This window comes from Halichoerus grypus, chromosome 7 (genome assembly GCF_964656455.1).
Source record: "Halichoerus grypus chromosome 7, mHalGry1.hap1.1, whole genome shotgun sequence".
NCBI classification, from domain to species: domain Eukaryota; kingdom Metazoa; phylum Chordata; class Mammalia; order Carnivora; family Phocidae; genus Halichoerus; species Halichoerus grypus.
Genome location: NC_135718.1, coordinates 96634146 through 96657054, shown reverse-complemented (window position 1 = coordinate 96657054; position 22909 = coordinate 96634146). Strand labels below are relative to the sequence as shown.

Genomic DNA, 22909 nt, shown 5'->3' with positions numbered 1-22909 from the left:
ATGTCTTGTGTCACTGGCCCCAGGATGGGTGTAAATAATCTGGACTGGGCAGGTACACACTTGGAAGTGAGCAGTGCTGTTGCTATCTTCATCACTCATTTATCCATGTCATTACTCTGAGCCCCATTTCTGGGAGACATAATTATATATTGATTAGATCAGTGATTTTCAGCCAGACATGACTTTGTTCCCCAAGGGATATCTGTCAATGTCTGGAGTCATATTTGGTTGTCACTACTGGGGAGTGGAGTGTTACTGGAATCTAGAGGGTAGAGGCCAGGGATAATGCTAAACATCCTGCAGTGCTCAGGACAGTCTTCCGCAAGAAAGAATTATCTTGTCCTTGATGTCAATCGCATCAAGACTGAGAAATCATGAATTAGATTGACAATTTGCTGCTCTATCACATCTCTACAGATGTGATGGAATTCAGAGCTATCTCTATTCACTCTATGGAAACTGATTCAGCATTTTACTTTCTTAGGAGCTGATACATTTTTCTTATAATGCTGGATAACTCTTTGGCTTTTGCCACTCAGTTTTAAAGAACTGGAATCCTATGAAGCTGTGGCATAAGAAGATTAAAGCCGGGCAAATCTGACATAAAACTTTGCTTATGCTTCTGATTTGGGACAAATATGTCATAATTTTTTGTGCTTAGTAGATTTGTATCTAGATTTTTTTTTCTAGTAAATTGAAGTTCTTGCAAAATTATTCACCATCTCTGAGGGAAAAAAAGCTCCTTCCACTTACACAAATTCTATGAAATCCCACCCAAAATACACCTTCTTTTTGAAGCCTTCCACTTTCCTTCTTACATATTCTCAAGATCTCATTAAAATATTAATTCCTCTGTGAAGCATCCCTAAATGCCCTAGGCTGAATTTTTTAGATCACTATATTTTGATTTTTTGTCTGCAATTTTATCTCCCCCATCAGATTGTGAATTACCTAAGGTTGGGGCCAAGCTTGCTTCATGTTAGGATGACTCTACAGCCCAGCAGAGTAAGCAGAGAAAGTGCTCTGTAAAATGTGTCAGATAATGAGTCCAGAAATTATCACAAATATTTCATGTCTGTTTTAGAAACAAAGTACACCTTTAAAAAATATTTGATATAAATACAAAATATGTCATCAAAGGTAACTTGCTATAAAACTAAACCTATCTTGACATTGATCTTTCATAGGAATAACTAAGTAATTACATTTCAAAAGGGGTTGATACATAAGCCTAGCACTATTTCTGAAATTTGATATGTTAAGAGAAATACCATATATAATATGAGACTATTATAATTTAAAAAGCATATTATATGCTTTCTTATGGAAACAAGAGTAGAACTAAGGTGGCTCATATATTCAAAATATTCCAACGGTGACTCAAAGAACTCATTATATCAATTATGGCTATGTGTTTTCTATTATTATAAGAAAAATGATTCCACTCCTATTTTTTAAAGCGCTTTCAAGTTCATCTATACCCTTTCAAAGATCCCTTTTACTTCATTTTATGATTTTTGTAGTTTGAAATATGTGTTTTTGGTATCCTGAATGCTATACTCTATTCCCTTTTCCTACCTCAACTGCCAGTGTTGTTTTATCTGTGGTTTGTGTACATGTTGTAAAGAACTAAACTATCAGATCTTTCTGGATCTTCTCACTCCTCCAGCCCATGAAAAGTTATACAATTCTCAAAGTTCAAAACTTAACATTACCCACACCAATTCATTTCATAAAGATTAGACTAAATATTATATGTTACTAAAATATAAAACATCCAGAACATGAATGTTTTGCATAAAACTAAACAAAAAACCTTTGGTAGTTATTTAATTGACCAAGTAACTTATTAATTAGTTATCATTTAAGCCAAAATAAATAATGTTTAAAACAAAACTAATTAATTAACAACTCCCAACTTCTACCCAATTTCTTCACAGGTGTCTCCAATTCCTCTAGGAAGACTTTTTCACTTTCATCATTTGGCCACTCTATGTATGTCTCATAAGACCACTCACTGCCAGATCTAAAAGATAGGGACATATGCACATGTCTTTATAAGATTGTAGCTCCTTAAGGGGAAGGTTATCACATTTATCTTGCCTTCCCACAGTACCTACCACAGAGTTTTGCACATAACTCACTAAATTCAGTGGAGGTATGCACTACAGAGAAGCTTACAAATAATACTCCTTGCACAACATTTGTGCTTCAAAGGTATGCTTCCTTTTCAGAGATTTGTAAAATATACTGCAATGTGTTGACCCTGTCCATGGTATCTTTTGGGAATAAGAGAAAATAAAGGGATGCCTGGGTGGCTCAGGTGGTTAAGAGACCGCCTTTGGCTCAGGTCATGATCCCAGGGTCCTAGGATCGAGCCCTGCATCAGGCTTCCTGTTCGGCGGGATGCCTGCTTCTCCCTCTCCCACTCCCCCTGCTTGTGTTCCCTCTCTCACTGTCTCTCTCTCTGTCAATTAAATAAATAAATAAAATCTTAAAAAAAAAAGAGAGAGAAAATAAAATTTTTATTTCATTGAAAAAGTGGTTGTCAACTTATAAGTATTAATCCCTTGCTTTGTTTGTTTGATGTTTTTAAGTACCATTTTAGATGTCAGGAACACAAAAAAGTAACTTGTCCTTTGTGGCCTTATAATATAATTAGGAAGGTAGACTGCATTCATACATGTGAAAAAAATACATAGTGATATAGGATATCATGTAGAAATTGCTGATGGAAGGAAGAAAATAGTGCCACCAGAGTTCAGATGAGAAAGAAGACACTGAAGACTGAGGTGCCTGTTGATGGCCCTAATGGGGGAGGTGGAAATTGGCCTGACCTTAAAAAGAAGAGAGGGATTTAAAGGGGAGGAGATGATGAAGGGTATTCTTGGCAAGAAGTGTGAAGAAATGCCTTGGAAGCTGGAATGTATATGGCATGGTTACAACAGAGAGATGGGAGAGGAGTATTTTGATGTGAAAGAAGGTTAGGCACATTGCTGGAGACAAGGGAAACAAAAGCAAAAAACTATTGGGACTTCATCAAGATAAAATGTTTCTGCGCAGTGAAGGAAACAATCAACAAAACTAAAAGGCAGCCTACGGAATGGGAAAAGATATTTGCAAATGACATATCTGATAAAGGACTAGTATTCAAAATCTATAACGTACTTATCAAACTCAACACCCAAAAAATAAGTAATCCAGTTAAGAAGTGGGCAGAAGACATGAATAAACATTTTTCCAAAGAAGAATTCCAGAGGGCTAGCAGACACATAAAAAGATGCTCCACATCACTCATCATCAGGGAAATCCAAATCAAAACCTCAATGAGATACCACCTCACACTGATCAGAATGGCTAAAATTAACAACAGAGGAAATGACAGATGTTGGCGAGGATGTGGAGAAAGGGGAACCGTCTTAAACTGTTGGTGGGAATGCTAACTGGTGCAGCCTCTCTGGAAAACAGTATGGAGGTTCCTCAAAAAGTTAAATATAGAACTACCCCCACAATCCAGCAATTGCACTAGTAGGTATTTACCCCAAAGGATACAACAATACAGATTCAAAGGGGTGTAGGCACCTCGATGTTTACAGCAGCATTATCAACAATAACCAAACTATGGAAAGAGCCCAAATGTCCATCAACTGGAGAATGGATAAAGAAGATGTTGTATGTGTATACACACACACACACACACACACACACACACACACACACACACAAATGGAATATTACTCAGCCATCAAAAAGAATGAAATCTTGCCATTTGCAATGACATGGATGGAGCTAGAATGTATTATGCTAAATGAAATAAGTCAATCAGACAAAGACAAATACCATATGATTTCACTCACATGTGGAATTTAGGAAACAAAACAGATGGTAAGGGGCAAAAAGAGAAGCAAACTATAAGACTCTTAACAATGGAGAACAAACTAAGGCTTGATGGAGGGAGGTGGATGGGGGATGGCTAAACGGATGACAGGTGTTAAGGCAAGTACTTGTTATGATGAGCACCAAAACCAATATTATACTATATGTTAACTAACTAGAATTTAAATAAAAATTCAGAAGGAAAAAAAAAGGTTGGGAAGGAGCCTCTGAGCAGACAGAGTGGAGCATTCAGATTAAGAATGTCAGATGTGAAACAAAGGAAGTTAGACTGGTCTTGATAACTAAAAAGCTTTTTTTTTTTTTTTAAGATTTTATTTATTTGACAGAGAGAGACACAGCGAGAGAGGGAACATAAGCAGGGGGAGTGGGAGAGGGAGAAGCAGGCTTCCCGCCGAGCAGAGAGCCCGATGTGGAGCTCGATCCCAGGACTCTGGGACCATGACCTGAGCTGAAGGCAGATGCTTAATGACTGAGCCACCCAGGCGCCCCAACTAAAAGGCTCTTTAACAGAGTAGTGAATGCATGAAGAGATGTTTTCGGAGGATTAATATGGCACTTAAAGGAAAATTCTGGGAACAGAAGTCTTTGGGAGAAAATTATAATTATCTACTTATTATATTAAAAAAGCACCAAGAAGTCAAGCTCCAGCACAGTAAATGCTGACCGACAAGTTATTGAATAAATGAGTAAACAGATGTGAGAATCACAAATATGTTATCTGATAGAGAAAGAGAAGGGAATGCTAAATCATTGTAAAGGAAGATAATAGGATTTGGCAATAAATACTTGCTTTTTTTTAAACAGGGAAAAAGATTATATGGATTTTTGTTTGTTTATGTAAAAAACATAGAAATAGGATTTAGGCTCTTCAATCTTATAAAATATCTAAGATTTTCTTCTGAAACTTCCAAATCTTCCCCAATTGCTCAGATTTAATTTCTCAGTCATAATCCTTAGGACTTTGCATCTAGTTCTCTTAAAGCTCTTATAGTCTGGTCTATATTGCATTATTTTTTTGAATGAGATTCAAAAGCTTTTGGGGGCACCTGGGTGGCTCAGTCAATTAAGCATCTGCCTTTGGCTCAGGTTATGATCTCAAGGCCCTGGGATCGAGTCCCACATCAGGCTCCCTGCTCAGTGGGTAGTCTACTTCTCCCTCTCCCTCCGCCCCTCCCCCTGCTCATGCTCTCTCTCTGTGTCTCAAATAAATAAATAAAATCTTTAAAAAAAATCTTCAAAAGCTTTGGCCTTAGGTTGATAGGAAAATAATGTTTCCAATAACATATATATAAAGAATAAACTGGTTTTGCCAAAAAAATATATAGATCTAGTTTAAGATATTGAGAGTTTGAAGTAATTGTAGACTTTCAGTAAGAAGTATCTAATTGATAGACAAAGATAAAGAGTGAATTTAAGACTGAAGATTTGGCAGAGGTGTCCTATTAAGTCATGACAATGGATGAGATTCCTGAGAGAAAAGCAAAAAGGTTATACAAAATGAATGTCCATGTTCAAGGAGGGAATAAAGAGAAGTAGACTTTCTCTGACTTTCATTCAAAAGAAAACGTTATTTATTTTTTTTAAAGATTTTATTTATTTATTTGACAGAGAGAGACATAGTGAGAGAGGGAACACAAGCAGGGGGAGTGGGAGAGGGAGAAGCAGGCTTCCTGTGGAGCAGGGAGCCTGATGCAGGGCTCAATCCCAGGACCCTGGGATCATGACCTGAGCCGAAGGCAGACACTTAATGACTGAGCCACCCAGGTGCCCCTAAAAGAAAACTTTAAAGGTAAAATAAGAACTAGGTCCACGTGGAATCACAGAAACTAAGTGAGGAAAGTTATTTTAGAAGAAGATAAAAGTAATCTAGGAAAATAATGACTGAAAGAAAGACCTTTGGATTTGGTATTTAAAAAGTCACTGGTAACCATTGAGAAAAAGATCCAGGGGCACCTGGGTGGCTCAGTCGGTTAAGCATCTGACTCTTGGTTTTGGCTCCTGTCTTGATCTCATGTGTTGTGGGATGGAGCCCTGTGTCGGTCTCCTCACTCAGCAGGGAGTCTGCTTGAAAGATTCGCTCCCTCTGCGCCTCCTCTCTCTCTCTCTTTCAAAATAAATAAGTAAATCTTAAAAAAAAAAAGAAAAAAGATCCAGTCAAGGTAGCAACCAAAATCAGATCAGACTTAAGAAGATAAGAGAGCGTGAAGATAACACATTAATTACTGAGTCAAACTAAAAAGAGGGTTAAAAAAGAAGGGTGTGTGTGTGTGTGTGCAGCAGCCCATTAGGACATTTGAGCAGATTTACAAGGTAAGAAATCAGTAGGGAGTAAAAGATTAAAGATGCAACAGGAAATAATGTGCATTAGAGCATCAGAAAGTTCAGGAGGATACCGGGATTTATAGGACAGAGATGACTACAACAGGGACTAGCCTTGTGAAAGAGGAGGTACAGCTTTTTCTCTGAGATAAGATGGAAGAACAAGAGGTCCAGCAAGCTATGAATATGTGCTTTGAGACTGTGTAAAAGATGTGGCTCTGAGTCATACAGAGGTAGCAAGGAATAAAAAGGAAGGTAGAGTTCCATTTATGGAAAGAAGTGAGGACATCAGAGGGGTAGAATTCTGAGAACAGCCTGTGGGAGCAAGAGACTACATGATTATGGGGCAAACTTAAACCATGAGAACCCTGTGAGCTTACAAATTAATAAACACATGGCACAATTTCCAGCTTTCTCTAGCAATGCTCAGAAGATTGAGTGAATGTGGGTGTGACTCAGGATGGGGGGCAACATAACCAAAGGCCACAATGAAATGTGGTGTGGGAGGTTGGGGAGTAAGAGGAAATGGAATAAGGCCAAGCATAGCATTAACTCAAAAGCTAGAAAGGATCGCTTTCTGTTAAAAATGAAAGATGGAAATAGAACTCTATTAAATAGTGTCAAGACCAGTTTCTAATCTTTAATTTTCTTGCTTTATAATGTCATTTCCTTTTCCATATTTACACTGTAGACTGATCTGTTGGGTTACTCTGAAAAGATTTTAATTATACTTTTGTTATATGCTAATTAAAATGGTTTTTGTTGCATATTGCAATATTTTGAATATTTTGAATGATTGAAAGCAAATATTGTGCTGATATATGCAATAAATGTTTTTCAAACATTCCCAGACTATATTCTTTAAATTAGGTCTTTCATATATTTGGACATATTGCAATTACTATGGCAAGACCATGAAGATCAATTAGAATGGAAACGTAGAATTTAAAAGGAATACTGACTTTGAAAAAAAATTCTTCCATGGCCAAAAGAACCTATTAAAAGTGTTCTATAATGGGCTAAATATTACAGAATGTTCCTTAATTTGATTTATTCTGTTGTATTCTGAAATTGGGCTGGTTTCTCATCATCCCCATGCTTTCAATGGAGCTGATCCAAGCACAGAGTCTTCTTTAACATTGGAAGAGACTTTGCATTTGGATCTCATCCACAAGGATTCAAAGTTAGATGAAACATTGGTTCTTGGGAATGAAATGACCATGGATCTTAATTCCCTGACATCTGAAAAAAATCTGGTTGATTTCTATTGAGACCTGAGTTCAGTGAAGAATACATATTTTGAGTTCCTGGGGTCTGATTGTCATTAAATGTTTTTTTAAATGATCAATTGAATGAGGTGCAAAGTATAAGCACAAATAAGAATGAAAAAAACACATAGAAATAAGATCTGCTTCTTTTCTTTCTTTTTTCCTCCTTGAATGCAGAGTTCAGATTAGTTGAGGCTATTGAAGGCAATTATTTGTTGAATTAATAGAAACAGGAGGAAGAATCATAGCTTCTTAGAGCCAGAAGGGATCCTACAGATTATGCCACCATTTCTTACGAATTTTGTAGCTCAGGAAAACTGTGACTACAAAAATAACATGATGTGTTTAGGTTTACACATCTATTTAGTGAATAATCCAGGACTATATGCCAGAACTTTTGGTTTAGTTAGCACTTTCCATTGCACCATGCAGTCTTTTATGTTTCTCTTAACCCAACTAATTCATTAACTGAATGACTTTCCATAGAGAACATAGATTTTTCTTGTAGCGATAGCATTAGGATTCTAGGGTATTAATACTATGTGATATCTAATTTAGTTCTCTGCCTTCAGCAATCAGCTGCATTTAAAGTACTCAACTAAAGGAATTTCTAATAGTTATCTTTGGAAGTGATTTCAGTTTTTAGTAGCCTTCATTTAAAAAAAAAAAGACTTTAGCTTTGTAGAATATTACGTTTACAAAAAAAATTGAGAGGAAGGTAGAGAGATTCCCCATATACTACCTGTCCCCACATATGCATAGCCTCTCTCATTATCAACATCACTCATCAGAATGGCACGTTATTTTTTAACCAAGGATGAACCTACATCAACATATCATAATCACCCAAAGTCCATAGTTTACCATAAGGTTCACTCTTGGTGTTGTAAATTATATGGGTTTGGACAAATGTATAATGATGTGTCTCTATCATTATAATATCATACAGAGTATTTTCAGTGCCCTAAAAATCCTCTGTGCTTTGCCTATTTATGCCACCACCCCCACCCCTCATTGGCAACCACTGATCTTTTTTATTATCTTCATGGTTTTGTGTTTTTCAGAATGTCATATAGATGGAACCATATAGTATGTAGCCTTTTTAGTTTGGCTTCTTTCACTTCATAATGTGCATTAAGGTTCCTCCATGCCTTTTAATGGCCTGATAGCTCATTTCTTGTCAGTGCTGAATAATACATAATACATAATAATACATCTGCTGACTAGATGTACCACAGTTTATTTATCCACTCAACTACTGAAGGACATCTTGATTGCTTCCAAGTTTTGGCAATTATGAATCAAGCTAGCATAAACATCCTTGTGCAGGTTTTGTGTGGATATAACTTTTTAATTCCTTTGGATAAATACCAAGGAGTGTGATTGCTGGATCATAAGGTATGTTAAGTTTTGTAAGAAACTGCGAAGCTGTGCCATTTTGCATTCCCACCAGCAGTAAAGGAGAATTCCTATTGCTCTACATCCTTGCTAGCACTTGGTATCATCAATGTTCCGGATTTTGGCCATTCTGATGTTGGGTGGTATCTCATTATTGTTTTCATTTGCATTTCCTCGATGACATATGGTGTGGAGCATCTTTTCATGTGCTTATTTGTCATTTGTATATCTTCTTCACAATAGCCTTTATTTTTAAAAAATGTATTTCCCAAATCGGAGGGGGAGATGAACCATGAGAGACTATGGACTCTGAAAAACAAACTGAGGGTTCAGAGGGGAGGGGGGTGGGGGGATGGGTTAGCCTGGTGATGGGTATTAACGAGGGCACGTTCTGCATGGAGCACTGGGTGTTATATGAAAACAATGAATCATGGAACACTACATCAAAAACTACTGATGTAATGTATGGTGATTAACATAACATAATAATAAAAAAAATGTATTTCCCAATGTGGAAAGGCAGTTTTTGGTGGAGCATAAAGAGCCCCAGGACAAGCATCAGTAGTTTGGTCTTGTCATGGATCTGCTGTGTACAAGCTGTGTGATGCAAGATCCAGTCTTCCTGAACACCATAGTCATTGGCTGTAAATACAGAATGATAAAGATCTTCCATCCTACTTTGATGTAGGGATGAATCTTATAAGATGTTATATTTGAAAGTTCTTGAAAGATGCATATGTAAACTGATATAACATTAACTAAAACATCCTTTCCTAATTATTAAGCTCTTCTCTTATGTAGTGTTCCATGGATATTAAGAGTAGTTGGTGACTGCATTCTATATAATGAAGATTCTTAAGCTCATTTTAAACATTTTTCCTCTATCATTTGCATTTCTTGCCTAAGTACCTGGAAAATACCTTATAAGAAAGAAATTCAGTGGTATTTCTGCAAGAGACTCTGTATGAGGCATTGTATATGGCAACCTGATTTCAGCATTCTGAGATGCCAAAGAATATTAGAAGTCTATGGGAAATCACAGACGCTTTGAAGTGTCTGTATCCTGACCACTGAGCCAAAGAGACCCCCAAATCAAAATCTTGTCATTTGTGACAATGTGGATGGACCTTGAGGGAATTATGCTAAATGATACAAAGGGGTGGAGGGGTATAAGGGTGGAGGAATTTGGTAAGGTGGCAAAAGGCACAAATTTCTAGTTATAAGATAATTAAGTTCTGGGGAGGAAATGTGCAATATGATGACTATAATTAATAATGTATATTTGAAATTTTCTAAGAGAGTAGATCTTAAAAGTTCTCATCACAAGGGGGCGCCTGGGTGGCTCAGTTGGTTACACGTCTGCCTTAGGCTCAGGTCATGATCCCAGGGTTCCCAGGGTCCCAGGGAGCCTGCTTCTCCCTCTCCCTCTCCCCACCTCCTTCATTCTCTCTCAAAAAAATAAATAACATCTTTTTTTAAAAAGCTCATCACAGGGGAAAAAATTGTAACTAGATGAGGTGATGAATGTTAACTAAACTTATGGCAATTCTTTTACAATACACACATATAAAATCATTATGTTGTACACCTTAACCTTATACAATGTAAAAGTAAAGGTACTTTCCATCTTGACCATGATATGGTTTGAGAGGAGAATCTAGCCAGAGTGTGGAAGGCTAAACTATTTTTTAATTCTCTTGCAGTTGGGATGTATGCAGCTTTCAGGACCACAGGGCAAATGACACATCCAGTTTTTATTGTCGTTTCCCTATTCTCTAGGAGTTAAATTACATGATTTTCTTTTGATGTCTTCGCTAGGGCTCTTGACATACCTGCTAACCTGTCAGATGTGTACAAATCTCCTAAATTCAACATGAAATATGGACATTGACATAATCTGATAGTACTCCACATTTAATTAGGCACAAGTTCCCAATTAGCAATCATAAACGAGCTCACACACTTTAAACCATTAACACTTTGTGTTTAATGTGGTATGAGATCTCAGGCTTGCCACCATTTATTTACACAATGAATTCTTTTGAGACCAATTGAAACGAAATGTATATGGAGAAGTATAAAAAAATGCTGTACACGTGTCTATAAATAATCTGAAGCAGAATTCATATTCCTCAATGGATAACATCTGAATTCTTAATCTTTACAGAGTTTGGTTTTCTTAATTCCCCTCCTAAATTTCCATGGAAAATACTCCACAGATTTATAGAGAATGTGAATCTGCTTTAGAATACACTGACCTAGAAGAAAAAAGTGAACAAGAAAAACAATTTTAGGTATGGGTGGATGAACTCTCTTATCCCAGAGTGAATAATCAGCCCTGGTTGAAGGGCTTGCCAGTGTCCCGTGAGTCTAGAAAGTCCCCAGTCTCTGGAGTTGCTTGAATCATCAACTCCAGACTTGGATGCTAAATGCATTAATGTCTTGTCTTCTTTTTTGCATCATTTCTTTCTTCTTGATCCTGGAAGGAAGCAGTGACCTATGATCTATCACTTTCCAGGTTTTTTGGACCAGTCTCTAGAGTCAGCACCTCTTCCTCAAATACCACTTATGGCCCCAGAAGCAGATGTTCTTTGCAACTAGCTAGGAATAGCTTCTAGAACAGAGGACTATCACTGCCTTGCATAAATGGCATTGCTAACCTCATGCCACCTGCCTACAAATTCAGGAAAGCCACATAATACAATAAAATGGAGTTGTGAGTTGGAAGTTTAAAAATTCATTTATTCCAATTCAAATTAAAGGGAGAAAAAGAAATGTGTTCACTTGAGTTTTACTTTGCAAATGAGGAAGGTAGAGAATTTTTAACAAATTTCCTCTAACCTGAGTCTTCAAAGACACTTGACACATGAGTTACAGAGTTAGAAGTAAATGCATAAATATGGGAACAATCTAAAGAAAAATTATACATTAGGGAAGCTGTCTTTTAGGTGTTTTACTGTTTTTCTCTTTGAAGTCACTATCTGAAATCCTCCTTTCCAAAAAGTAGAACTTGTTGTACATCTAGAGTTGTGCTCTGCAGAAATCCTTCCTGGATCTTAAACTTCTGATAAACAAACAAAAAACAAATCAACTCATGAATCCCTATCTGATTCTGCTATCATCTTCTCTTCCTTTTCCAAATAAAAATGAACATGCGCAGGTCCCTTTGGGTTAGATCATTCCCTTCTGCTAAGAGTGTTCTGTCTTGGTAACACATTGATTTTTAAAAATAATTCCTTGGCAATTCAAAACAAAACAAAACAAACATGAGAATTTAGTGACTCTGGAAGAGAAATGGGGACAATACAAAAGATTGAATGAATTAGTAAAATAATGAATGAACATATTCAAAACATATTTATTGATCATCTTCTATATCCTAGGCACTGGAACTACTGAAAAGAGCAAAGCATATATGGCTCGTGGATTCATGGCACACAGTCTGTAGAGGACCAATAATGCCAGGATAGGCAAAGTACTTCTCTGCCCTGACCAGCCCATGGAAATTCAAGATAACTGCCTCCTTCTCCAGTCACATAAACAATTCTCGTGCACTGTGTATCTCATCTGGAGCAGATCATCTCGTGTCTCTTGTTATAATGATTTATAAACATGTTTTAGCCCTTCTCCACTTGATTTTTCTTTCACTTGATTTTAGGTTTTTTTTATAGCAGAAACTGGATCTTATTTGTCTTTGTATCTCTTACAGTAACTACATTCAATGCAATCCCCATCAAAATACTATCAAAGTATATTACAAATAACTCCATAGGATATTCTTAAAAATTGAATGGGTTTTCTTCTGGGTCAGAAGAGTGATCAAGAACAAGTAGAAGGCAGATGTTTTTTTTATCTTCTTTACTTTTTCTTTTTTTAAAATGAGAATACTTAAGTTCTACTTTATCAGCAAATGTCAATTATACAATACAGTGCTAGCAACTATAATCACCATGTTATATATTCAATCTTCAGACCTTATTTATCTTATCACAAAAACCTTGTACCCTTTTACCAACCTCTTTCCATTTCCCCCACTCTCCAGCCCCTGGCAACCACCATTCTACTCTTTCTATGGGTTCAACTTTTTTTTTTTAATGTTATGCATTATTTGTCTTTGCCTGGCTTATTTCACTTAGCATAATGCCCTCCAGGTTCATCCAGTTGCAAATAGCAGCATTTCCTTCTTTTTAAAGGTTGAATAATATTCCACTGTGTATACATACACCATATTTTCTTTATCCATTCATCTGCTGACCAACACTTAGGCTGGGATGATCATGTGATTTTTATCCTTCATTTTGTTAATGTGGTATATCACATATATTGATTTGTGTATAGTGAACCATCCTTGCATCCCAGGAGTAAAACCCACTTGCTCATGGTGTATGATCCTTTTAATGTATGGTTACATTTGGTTTGCTAAAGTTTTGTTGAGGATTTTTGCATCTATGTTCATCAGGGATATTAGCCTATAAATTTCTAGAAAAAGTATATTTTTAATTTGGAAGCTTTCAGCAGCTAAACTTAAAGTTCATATTTTACAAATCCCTAGTTAATTTCAAAAGAAAAGTTAGGGCTGTAGATAATCACTGAATAAACTGAACGTTTTCATGCTCTATAATTTTCAGAAATTACATAATTCCTGAGTTGTACTTATTTAAATCTGACAGTCTTTTTGGTATAATCCTAAGAATTTTTAGACTTCAGCCATGATTGCTAGACAGAAAAACCGGTAAATACACAAATGTTGCATTAGTTTAGAGTACCGAAATTTATTCCAGAATGGTACCTCCAGGGACACAGTCTACAGTGTGATAGATTTTTTTTTTCATAGAGCCTACATTATTTGGTTGCAGTAGTGATAGCTTCTAACCACAGCTCAACTATCCAAGTAAGCACTAATTTCCACGAGTAAATGTTGACAAAGACAGACACATTTGCATAGGCAGAGCACCAGTGATTATTAAATTGCTATAAAAATTGCCATTTTACATTGTCACAGAAAACAGAACTGGTATCTAAGTTTCACAGTTTGCATACTGGAATTCATGTATTATTCACAGTTTTATCTCACTCCCATAATTACAGCATATTTTCCATTTTGGAATTTGCGTTGGCATATCTTATCCCCCCTTTCTCTCACTTCTCACCATTAGTTATGCTAATGTTAAGCATCAACCATAATTTAAGAATTATGACCACATAATCGGGAGGCCATATTTTGTCATTTTGAATAATGCAGAATTTGGGGCAGATGGAACTGTATTCAAGTCCTGGCTTCACTGCTTTGGTTCTACATCTATAATAATGGGTTGTTATAAGGGCTGAGTACAGTTAATATGTACAAAGCATACCACACAGGGCCTGCCACAAAGTGCAAGCATTAGAAATAGCTATAATTACTGGAAATGTGAAAATGAATACATGTTGGTTTCTAAAGTGTTGTAAATAATTTAAATATTTTTAAAAAATAAAAATGATTAGGACCAAGATAAATCAGAAATGGATGATGTAAGATGAAACTATAACAATGTTTGATATGCCCTCTTAGTGTCTCTGAGGATGGAAAAGAAAGCTGTATGTACACTAGAATTGAGTACATACACTAGGGAATGTTGTCACCCATATTTTGGATGTAGATGATGTGTTTAGGAGAAACTTATCAGCAGATCAAGAGATAAGTGTAAAATGGACCTTCAATAATTTGAGTTTAAGATACTTGTACTGGGAAGATATTCAAAGTATGTTCTTCATTAAGTATTCACCCCAGCTATCCTTGGAGAATAGTATGATTTGAAACAGATGCAAAAACTGCAGTTAATTCATAATTCCCACAGAGTGGATAGATTTTAATTGCCAGGATATTTTAGTCACCTTTGATTTAATAGCCTTTGGTTTTTCTTTTCTCTGTCAAATTTATTTTTGTAAGGTGGGACAAAAATTAGCTTTGTGACACCTCCTTAAAGTTTATGAGTTTCTAGTAGAGCATATCCTAAAAATATTTTTTCAGTAAATACTTGTTGCAAATGATGAGGGGTTGACTTTACTTTTTTAAAGATTTTATTTACTTGAGAGAGAGAGAGAGAGCAGGAGCGAGGGGAGAGGCAGAGGGAGAAGCAGACTCACCGCTGAGCAGGGAGCCCACTGAGCAGGACCCGATCCCAGGACTCCAGGATCATGACCTGAGCCAAAGGCAGACACTTAACCGACTGAGCCACCCAGGAGCCCGAGGGATTGACTGTAGTCATCATTTATTAACAAGCTCCATTTTTCTCTGTCATTGGATTCTAATATCTATAAGAGGCTTTATATAATATATTCATTTAAGTTATGTTTGATGTTTGAAAATTGAATAAATCTTCAGTTAAGTTTATAAATTAGATCAAATTTTAATAAAATCTTTAAAATTTTTCTTTGCAAATGCTGGAATATGAAATCTCTGACAATTTCTGGAAATTTTGCCAAACAATAAGCAATAAAAATCAAAGTGGGCCTTTATTTAAAGATAGCAAGTTGAACATATGCAAAAACTGCCCCTGTCTCCCAAAATAGCTGCTTAAATGACAGTTAGGATATTAAGAAAGGGAGGAAGGTATTAGGTTAAAAAAAAGAGATATATATCAAAATGGATATAAACCCAAATAGGAGAACAGACAGCAGCAACAAACACTTGCTAAAAGGAGGTTGACTGAGTGAATGTTGGGATAGGCAGTCTCCAGACATCTTCCCAACTCAGCAACCAGAACTCTGGCAGCCAGGTTTATACCTCCCAGCCAGGACAGGAAGAGCCTTCCCTGGGACATCTGTTAACCCAAGGTGGGATTAAAAAAAAAAAAAAAAAAAAAAAAGGCTTAATGATACTGCCTTTGGGGTCGCCCCAAATAAAGAACTAAAGTAGATCGCTTGCAGTACATTTTACTATTAGCAAGTCTATTCAGCAGTACTGCAGTGCCAATCAGTTTTTTTAGTTCTTTAACTTTAAATTTGTATCAAAAACTGCCAAGATATCTGTCAGGCATCTGAGGAAAGACTAGCATCAAAGAAAGCCCCAAATAAGCCAACCAATGAGCGGAAACAACCAGAGGAAAGAAAGAACTATTCAGGGAGAAGAAATCTCAAAATCCTCAAGTAAGACAGCTCTTTCACCTTTGGAAAAAAAGAAGACACCACCAAGAAAGGACTCCAGAGAATAAAAGAGAACTCTTGGAAGCTAAGGAATTCTAAAGCGAAACAATTAATTAATAATAATAAATATACTGTAGCAAAAAATGAAAAAAAAAACGATAAAAATGGGGAGATAGAGTTGAGGAAATCTTTACAAATGACAAACAAAACAACAAAAGATGGAAAACAGGAGAGAGATGATAAAAAAAATTAAAGGACCAGTCCAAGAAGACTTATCTGAATAAAAGGAATTTCAGAAGGAGTAGAAAGGAGGAAATTATCAAGAAAATAATTGAAGAAAATGTTCAGACGCAGAGGAATCCACCAGTATCTAGCATAATGAATGAAGCCTACGTTCCCAAAGTACATTAAGAATTTTCAAAAATGGGACAAGGTGAAAATCCCAGGTTCTTCCAAAAGTAAAACAAACAAACAAAAAACAAGAATAGTTTTTATACAAATAACCAAGGATGAAAATTGCACTGGACTTCTCAATAGCTATACTAAAAGCAGAGGATAATGGAACAAGTGTTTTAAAATTCTGAGGCAAAATGATTTTTCAAGCTGCAGTTCTCTTCCAAATTGATAAATCTATTTTATTTATTCATTATTAATTTATTAATACATGTATTTTCAGACATGCACATTCTAAGAAATTTAATCTTCCATGTACCTTTTTTGATGAAGTTACCAGTATGTGCTGCACCTAACTAAGGAGAAAAATAAGAAAGAGAAAGACATGGGATCAGAAACAGAGGCAGTATTTGGTGAGCTGTGCTGGTGAGAGATCCCAAAGAGCCTCTGGACTAGACCAGGTCAGAGGGCACTCTCAGACACTACCTCAGGAAGATGAATATCAGAGAACATCTAATGTGATTAAAATATCCACAGGAGATTATGCAACTATGGAATGTTTGTGGCTGGAGAAGCCATAAATAGAAAGAATATGAAAATAAAAAAGCAATTATTAACCTAGGGAAAATAAAAAAATATGCAGGGAAGGGGAATTAGTAATAGTGTGTTACATAGTTCCACTGTGAATTGTGTGTGCACAGTTATAATGGTATAAGAATTTAAAATTTTATCTAATTAAAACTTTAGTATTAGGAGGATGGGGCTTGAGGAGTGTGTATGTGTGTGTGCGTGTGTGTTTGGGAGGTGGGTTTGGTGGCATAAGGTGACAGAGAGCTCAATCCTCATCTTCCACAGCGGGGAGTCAGAACCTACTGCTAACAGCTAAAGACTTAAGATCTCAACATATAAGCATGTTATATAGAGAAAGAGAAGTAAACACCAAGAGGATTAGCTGGAAACATTGGAAATAACTGCCTTTTGGAAGCTGAAAATTTGGGGATAGGCTAAGCAGCTGAGGGATTTCTGATTTCTTTATTAAGCTTTGTAGAAAAATTTGCCTCCAAACTATGAAAATGTGACTTTGATGAAATAAAAAATAAACTCAAAAAGAAAAAAGCCCAAAAAGCATTTATAGCATTCAAATTAAATAAATAAGACACTAACTATGGAAAGGAAATACATAACATATAAAACAGACTGAGGAAGTTCAGCAAGTTCTGAATTATAATTGCAACTGATAATTAGTGAACCACAATGATTTCTTTTTTCTACACTGATTTCTATTAATTGATAGGATAAGGGGCAATTGAAAAGTAGAAAAAGTCTTCCCTGGACACTCCACAATTGGCTAGACCAGCAATTCTTGAACTTGGTCTATGAACCTTTTTTACTCTTAAAAAATTATTGAGAATCATGAAGAGCTTTTGTTTCTGTGGGTTATCTCTATCATATTAGAAATTAAAACTTTGAAATTTTAATTATTAATTAATTCACTTACAAATAGTGATAATAAATGCACTATATGTTTTATGAAAAGTAACTATTTTTCAAATAGAAGAATGGCGTTCTTTTACATCTTTTGCAAATCTCTTTAATATCTGGCTTAACAGAAAACAGATGGATTTTCATATCTTCTTTGGCATTCAAGCTGTTGCGTTGTTTTAGTTGAAGTATATGAAGAAAATCTGGCCTTACAAAGATATGAAATTATGTAGCCTTTCTAGATAATTATTGTGAATGTTCTTTGGTAGTACACCAAAACCTGACATGAAATTATTTCTTAAGGGTTAGTTGAAATGTGGAATTTAAAATGATATGAATGAATTTCTTGAACTCTGTTACATTAGAACTCATTGGTCTACCGTTCACTTCAAATGGATCTTTTACTCAAACATGATTTTATCAACATCATACACTGGCTTACTGAAATGCAAAGATCCTGAAACTGTTGACACACCGACTGTACCATATGAAAGAAATCAGCCATTATGTCACCACCAATCTCATCAAAAGTCTTTGACAAGTTGTCAAGCCACTGGTGGCAGATAAAATTTCCCAAAATTCTAATATTTGCCTGAAAGCTCAGATTTTTTCATTGGCAATAAATACTGTAACTTGCTTTCTTTGAAGTGACAGACTCATTTTGTTAAATTTTCCCAGCTATCCATGTTGGAGTAATCCTGGTTTTCCTGATATTGGTGTTTGATGGTACTCAATGGTGTTCAACTCACACAGTCACACAAGTGCTTTACCTTGAAACAGTCCTGGGCTTTCAGCATGCAACAGGCATGTTTTTGCGTGTGTGTGCTTCTCATTTGCCTCATACAGTATTAAAAAGACATCTATTCAAGGGTTGAGATTTAATAAAATCAGGAAGTTTTACCACTGTATTGAGAGTGTCCTTGGGTGAAACTGGCAATTTCTCTCCCGCGGTGACTGCATGGTCAAGTACAACTACAGTACAGTTTGGAGACACTGCCGTGACTGGTGCTGAGAGAGTAGACGTTGTAGCCCCCACTGCTTCTTACCATCAGTACCAGTGTCAACACAGTTAAAAAGACCAGTAATGTCTCAGTATTACTGTGACCTTCTGGACCGCCAGAAACTGCCTCAGGGACTCCTTCCGGGCTAAATCAGAAGCTCCTGGAAAGTGGTGATTAATTCTTACTTACTCTTCTTTGTTTCTATAATAGGTGGTCAAAAAGTATATTGACTTGAATGAAGATAGTTAAATGAGACATTTATGTGGAAAAACAGTGGGTAAGTTAATGGGACAACATGCCAAGAGGTGGACCCTCAAATAACAAATTAAAACTTCTGAATGATATTACTATATTTACTATTCTCCTTAAAACTTGGCCTCCACTTCTCCTCCACCCCCCTACTGCTTCTCAACTGGCACTATATTGGCCTATAGAACAAACCAGTCTACCGCCAAGCCTTGCATTCAAGACTTCCCCATCCAGTGAAAACTGATGTCTTTTTCTATAGTTTCTTCTCGCTGATCCCTAATTAATCACTTGGCCTCTTTCAACTAGGTGATGGTCCAGTACCCCTCTAGGTAATATCCTTTCACTATTTTCCAGCTTCTCTATGTTTTCCCTTGTCTTTCCTGTCTGGCTAAAATCAAAACATTTTTATGATGTATATCCTGGTGACCTGACCCTAGTGACGTACGCCATCCCTGGCCAATGATTTAGGTTAGGTTTAGGTCACATGACTTAGTGTTATAAGTAGACAGTCAACTGCTTGCTAATTGATTCATGTGTATGAATCGTCTCTCCCTAGGTATCAAGCTCCTGGAGCATGGAAATCATCTCTTTCAAGATGAGACCAAGAAGGAAGGAGACAAGTTCCATGAGTGGCTTGTGAACCAATAATTACTATATAATCTGTCATCATTTATTTTTCTTGCAGGCTCCATAGTGTTTAACATGGTACAGGCTTACTGTAGGTCTTTAGTAAACACTTGTAGATTAATTGAATGCAGAAAGTAAGGGCTGCTATTTAGAAGAAAGATTACCCACAAGGGAGTTAAAAGACTTGAAGGATTGTATGTGGTAAGTTTGAATAGAGCAAAGCCAAGTAAAGTTTGTAGATTCTAGCTTTCCAGTTGATTTTCATTACATTTTATTTGTCTACCATAATGGGCCCAGGCAAGAGTGGACATGGGAAATGCAGTTAAAAAGAATAAGGCCTTTTGGTTCCATAAATAAATAATTTCACATTAAAAGCTCTCTCAATAATAATAATAAAATAAAATTTTCTCAGAATCAATCATTTTTATGTCCTGATACAAGGTTTTTACTGAAAAAATTCCTTGAGACACTTGCTGAAAACTGAGACTTTTGTCATCAATTACACAAAATAATGCTGCACTTAAAAAAAAAGAAAAGGAAAACTGCTGTAGGAACTGTGAAATGGAAATATTTATTGTATATTTATGATATGTCAGATACTTGGATATCACTTATTTAGTCCTCCCACCAAGTCTTCAAAATAGGTATTATTATCCTTATTTAGAGAAAAGGTCACTAATGCCTAGAAAGAATAAGAAACTTGACCAAAGTCACAGAATGTCAGTGTTGGGAACCGTTATCTGAACCCCAAAGTCATGTTTTCTTCTCTACCCAATAAAAGGATCTCTTGTTTTAATAAGACGTCAAATAGCCTAACGAAAAATTGACCAAATTTATTGCAAGCCACTCTGTGAATATTAAATGCAACCCTAGGCTTCTTCTTGCTAATTGAAAGATTCCCTACAGAAAGAAAAAAAAAAAAGACTTTTTTGGATGAGGTGTGCGTTTGGGGTGCTGGTGGTTGTTTAGAGAGAGGTGATGCAATCCCCTGCTTGTTGCTGACTCAGAAGTGCAGAGCAATGGTAAACATAAACAGATGGTCCCAAGGCCCCATTCCTTTTGTGAACTCTATGACCCCAGCTCACCAAATCTACAGTTGTGGCATTAGATGCCCTTATAGTATAGTCATTTTACCTTGTCGGTCTAATGAAATGACTGAAACTGAAAAATGTCTGAGCTGCTGTAACCTTTAGAAGCAGCCCTGCTTCTGAGACACAGCCGTTTTGTGCTCCGAGGGATTACAATTCCTACGCTAACAGGTGGTGTCAGAAAGCAGAACCTAATCCTCCAGGGGCTGCCTTGGTGTTCAGTTTCGCCTTTCACTGTAGGTGTAATCCATGCCATTAGTTTAATATTTCTCTGTGGGAAAGACACCAAGAGACAGGATCCTGGAGAATGTCCCGGGATTTCCAATATCTCTAGAGGAAATTATTTATATCTGATATAGGGCTTTCCCTGTAGAATTTCCTATACAGACATTTGTAGAACTACAGAGTCTGTGGTGTGTATTTGCGTGCATGTGCAGAAACATATTTGTTTTGAATTTAACATCTCTTTACACACCCACTGCATATGCCAAAAAGTATGAAGTCTTGTGACTGGAGAACACAATGCTCCTTGGGCTAAATTCAGGGAGGATGGACTTCTGTCTGCTTGTTGCTGCACATTCAAGGGAAAGAAGCAAGTTAGCAAAAATCGCTGTATGAATACATTCTGTAATATAATGGCAGAACAAATTGATTTAGACAAGAACAAAATAGCTGAGGATGGAAAAAATGTTCTGGGCCCAGCTATTAATCCAAGTATGGGATAGGATTGCTACCTTTTGTCTGAGTTTCCCAGGATGTTAGTCAAGGGGACGCATGTGAAACTTAGGCAGTCTCCATAGCAACTGCTAGTATGACCAGGTCAACCTGGAATCCCACATCATTTTGCAAATGTCTGTGTTGGCAGGACCACATATCTGGATGGCCTTGCCTGGTCCACCTTCCCATCCCTTACACACTTGCTTCCTTTAACCTTCCTTCTACTTTATGTGCCTTGTTAAATAAAAGATAAAGGCAAACTTGTTCTCAATGGCCTTTGAACTTTCAGGGTTTAGGGATATATTAAAGGCAAGATTTCTAAAATTACTTTGGAGAGAGGTAGAGGTGTGACAATTTTAAACCCTATTACTGGTCTGTACTTCCTCCATATCCCACACCCTTCTTTCTGAGTTGGATCTGGGATAAAGCTAATGAAAGAGTAACCTCAGGATCCCTTGGAGGCTAGCAATATTTTCACATGATCATATGGTTTTGTAACATTAGCAAAGGTAAGGTATATTAGCGGCAGTTGTTGAAAATTGAGTATCTTTCCATTTCAACCTGCCCTCCTGCATACTTTCTCTTGTGTCAGGTAACACGGGCATGGCCATGGGCATATCGTGCACTTTTCATCTCTGGGAGAAGCAGAGCTGGACACACATTCATTTTGGGTTTGGTAGGATGTATTTATGTGGTTCACAGTCACTCCTGTATGTGGGTGAATGAACTTCTAGTAATGGATGACTTTTAGAAATAATGCATTGACTTCCTTTTTGTCAGAGTTATATATTTATAATTTTGGATTTTGTTCCTTGAAGAAGTTCCCCAAATTAAGTTTTAAGCCCCATCAAACTTGGGTCTTACCCTGACTTTACTTTATATGTCTCTTGGTGTTTGCCTTATGTTAATATTTTGTTCTACATGGATAGAGGATTCTCTGTTGTTAAATGTATGACTGTGGGACCCTAATTAACACTTTTTAAAATTTAGTTCAGGACAAAGTTCTATTCAGAAGTTATGCATAGCCTCTATATCTTCTAATGCCAGACTGTATTTACGTGTGAAATGACAGTGTCAAATTATAATATAGATCACCAGAATTGAATGCACCTTCTATTACCTAAATTGACTACACTATTTTTTCATTGTATTTTATAAATTTACGTGAGAAAGCTTGAGATGTAAATAACATTTTACACATGGTTCTGTGGGCTATGTTTTTACCAGTTGCAATGAGTGTCATCAATTAAAGCAATGTTTTAGGGAGTGCATTCCTATTATTTACATGTTGGGTTCAGTCACTTCAAATAAGTATACTAAGAAGTTATTCCTATTTATTGTTTCC

General features: G+C 36.4%; 1 protein-coding gene and 1 long non-coding RNA gene across 5 annotated transcripts in view; one reads left to right on the top strand and one right to left on the bottom strand.

The window, feature by feature from the left end:
• Nucleotides 1-22664, top strand: part of LOC118525829 (uncharacterized) — a 66651-nt gene extending 43987 nt beyond the window's left edge. The window contains exons 3-4 of the long non-coding RNA XR_004912333.2: nucleotides 19094-19160; nucleotides 19689-22664. This is a non-coding gene — a long non-coding RNA (uncharacterized LOC118525829). The remainder of the gene's footprint in view (nucleotides 1-19093; nucleotides 19161-19688) is intronic.
• The window catches only part of GREM2 (gremlin 2, DAN family BMP antagonist), a 108095-nt gene that overhangs the window by 46954 nt on the left and 38232 nt on the right, over nucleotides 1-22909 (bottom strand). The window lies entirely within an intron of this gene.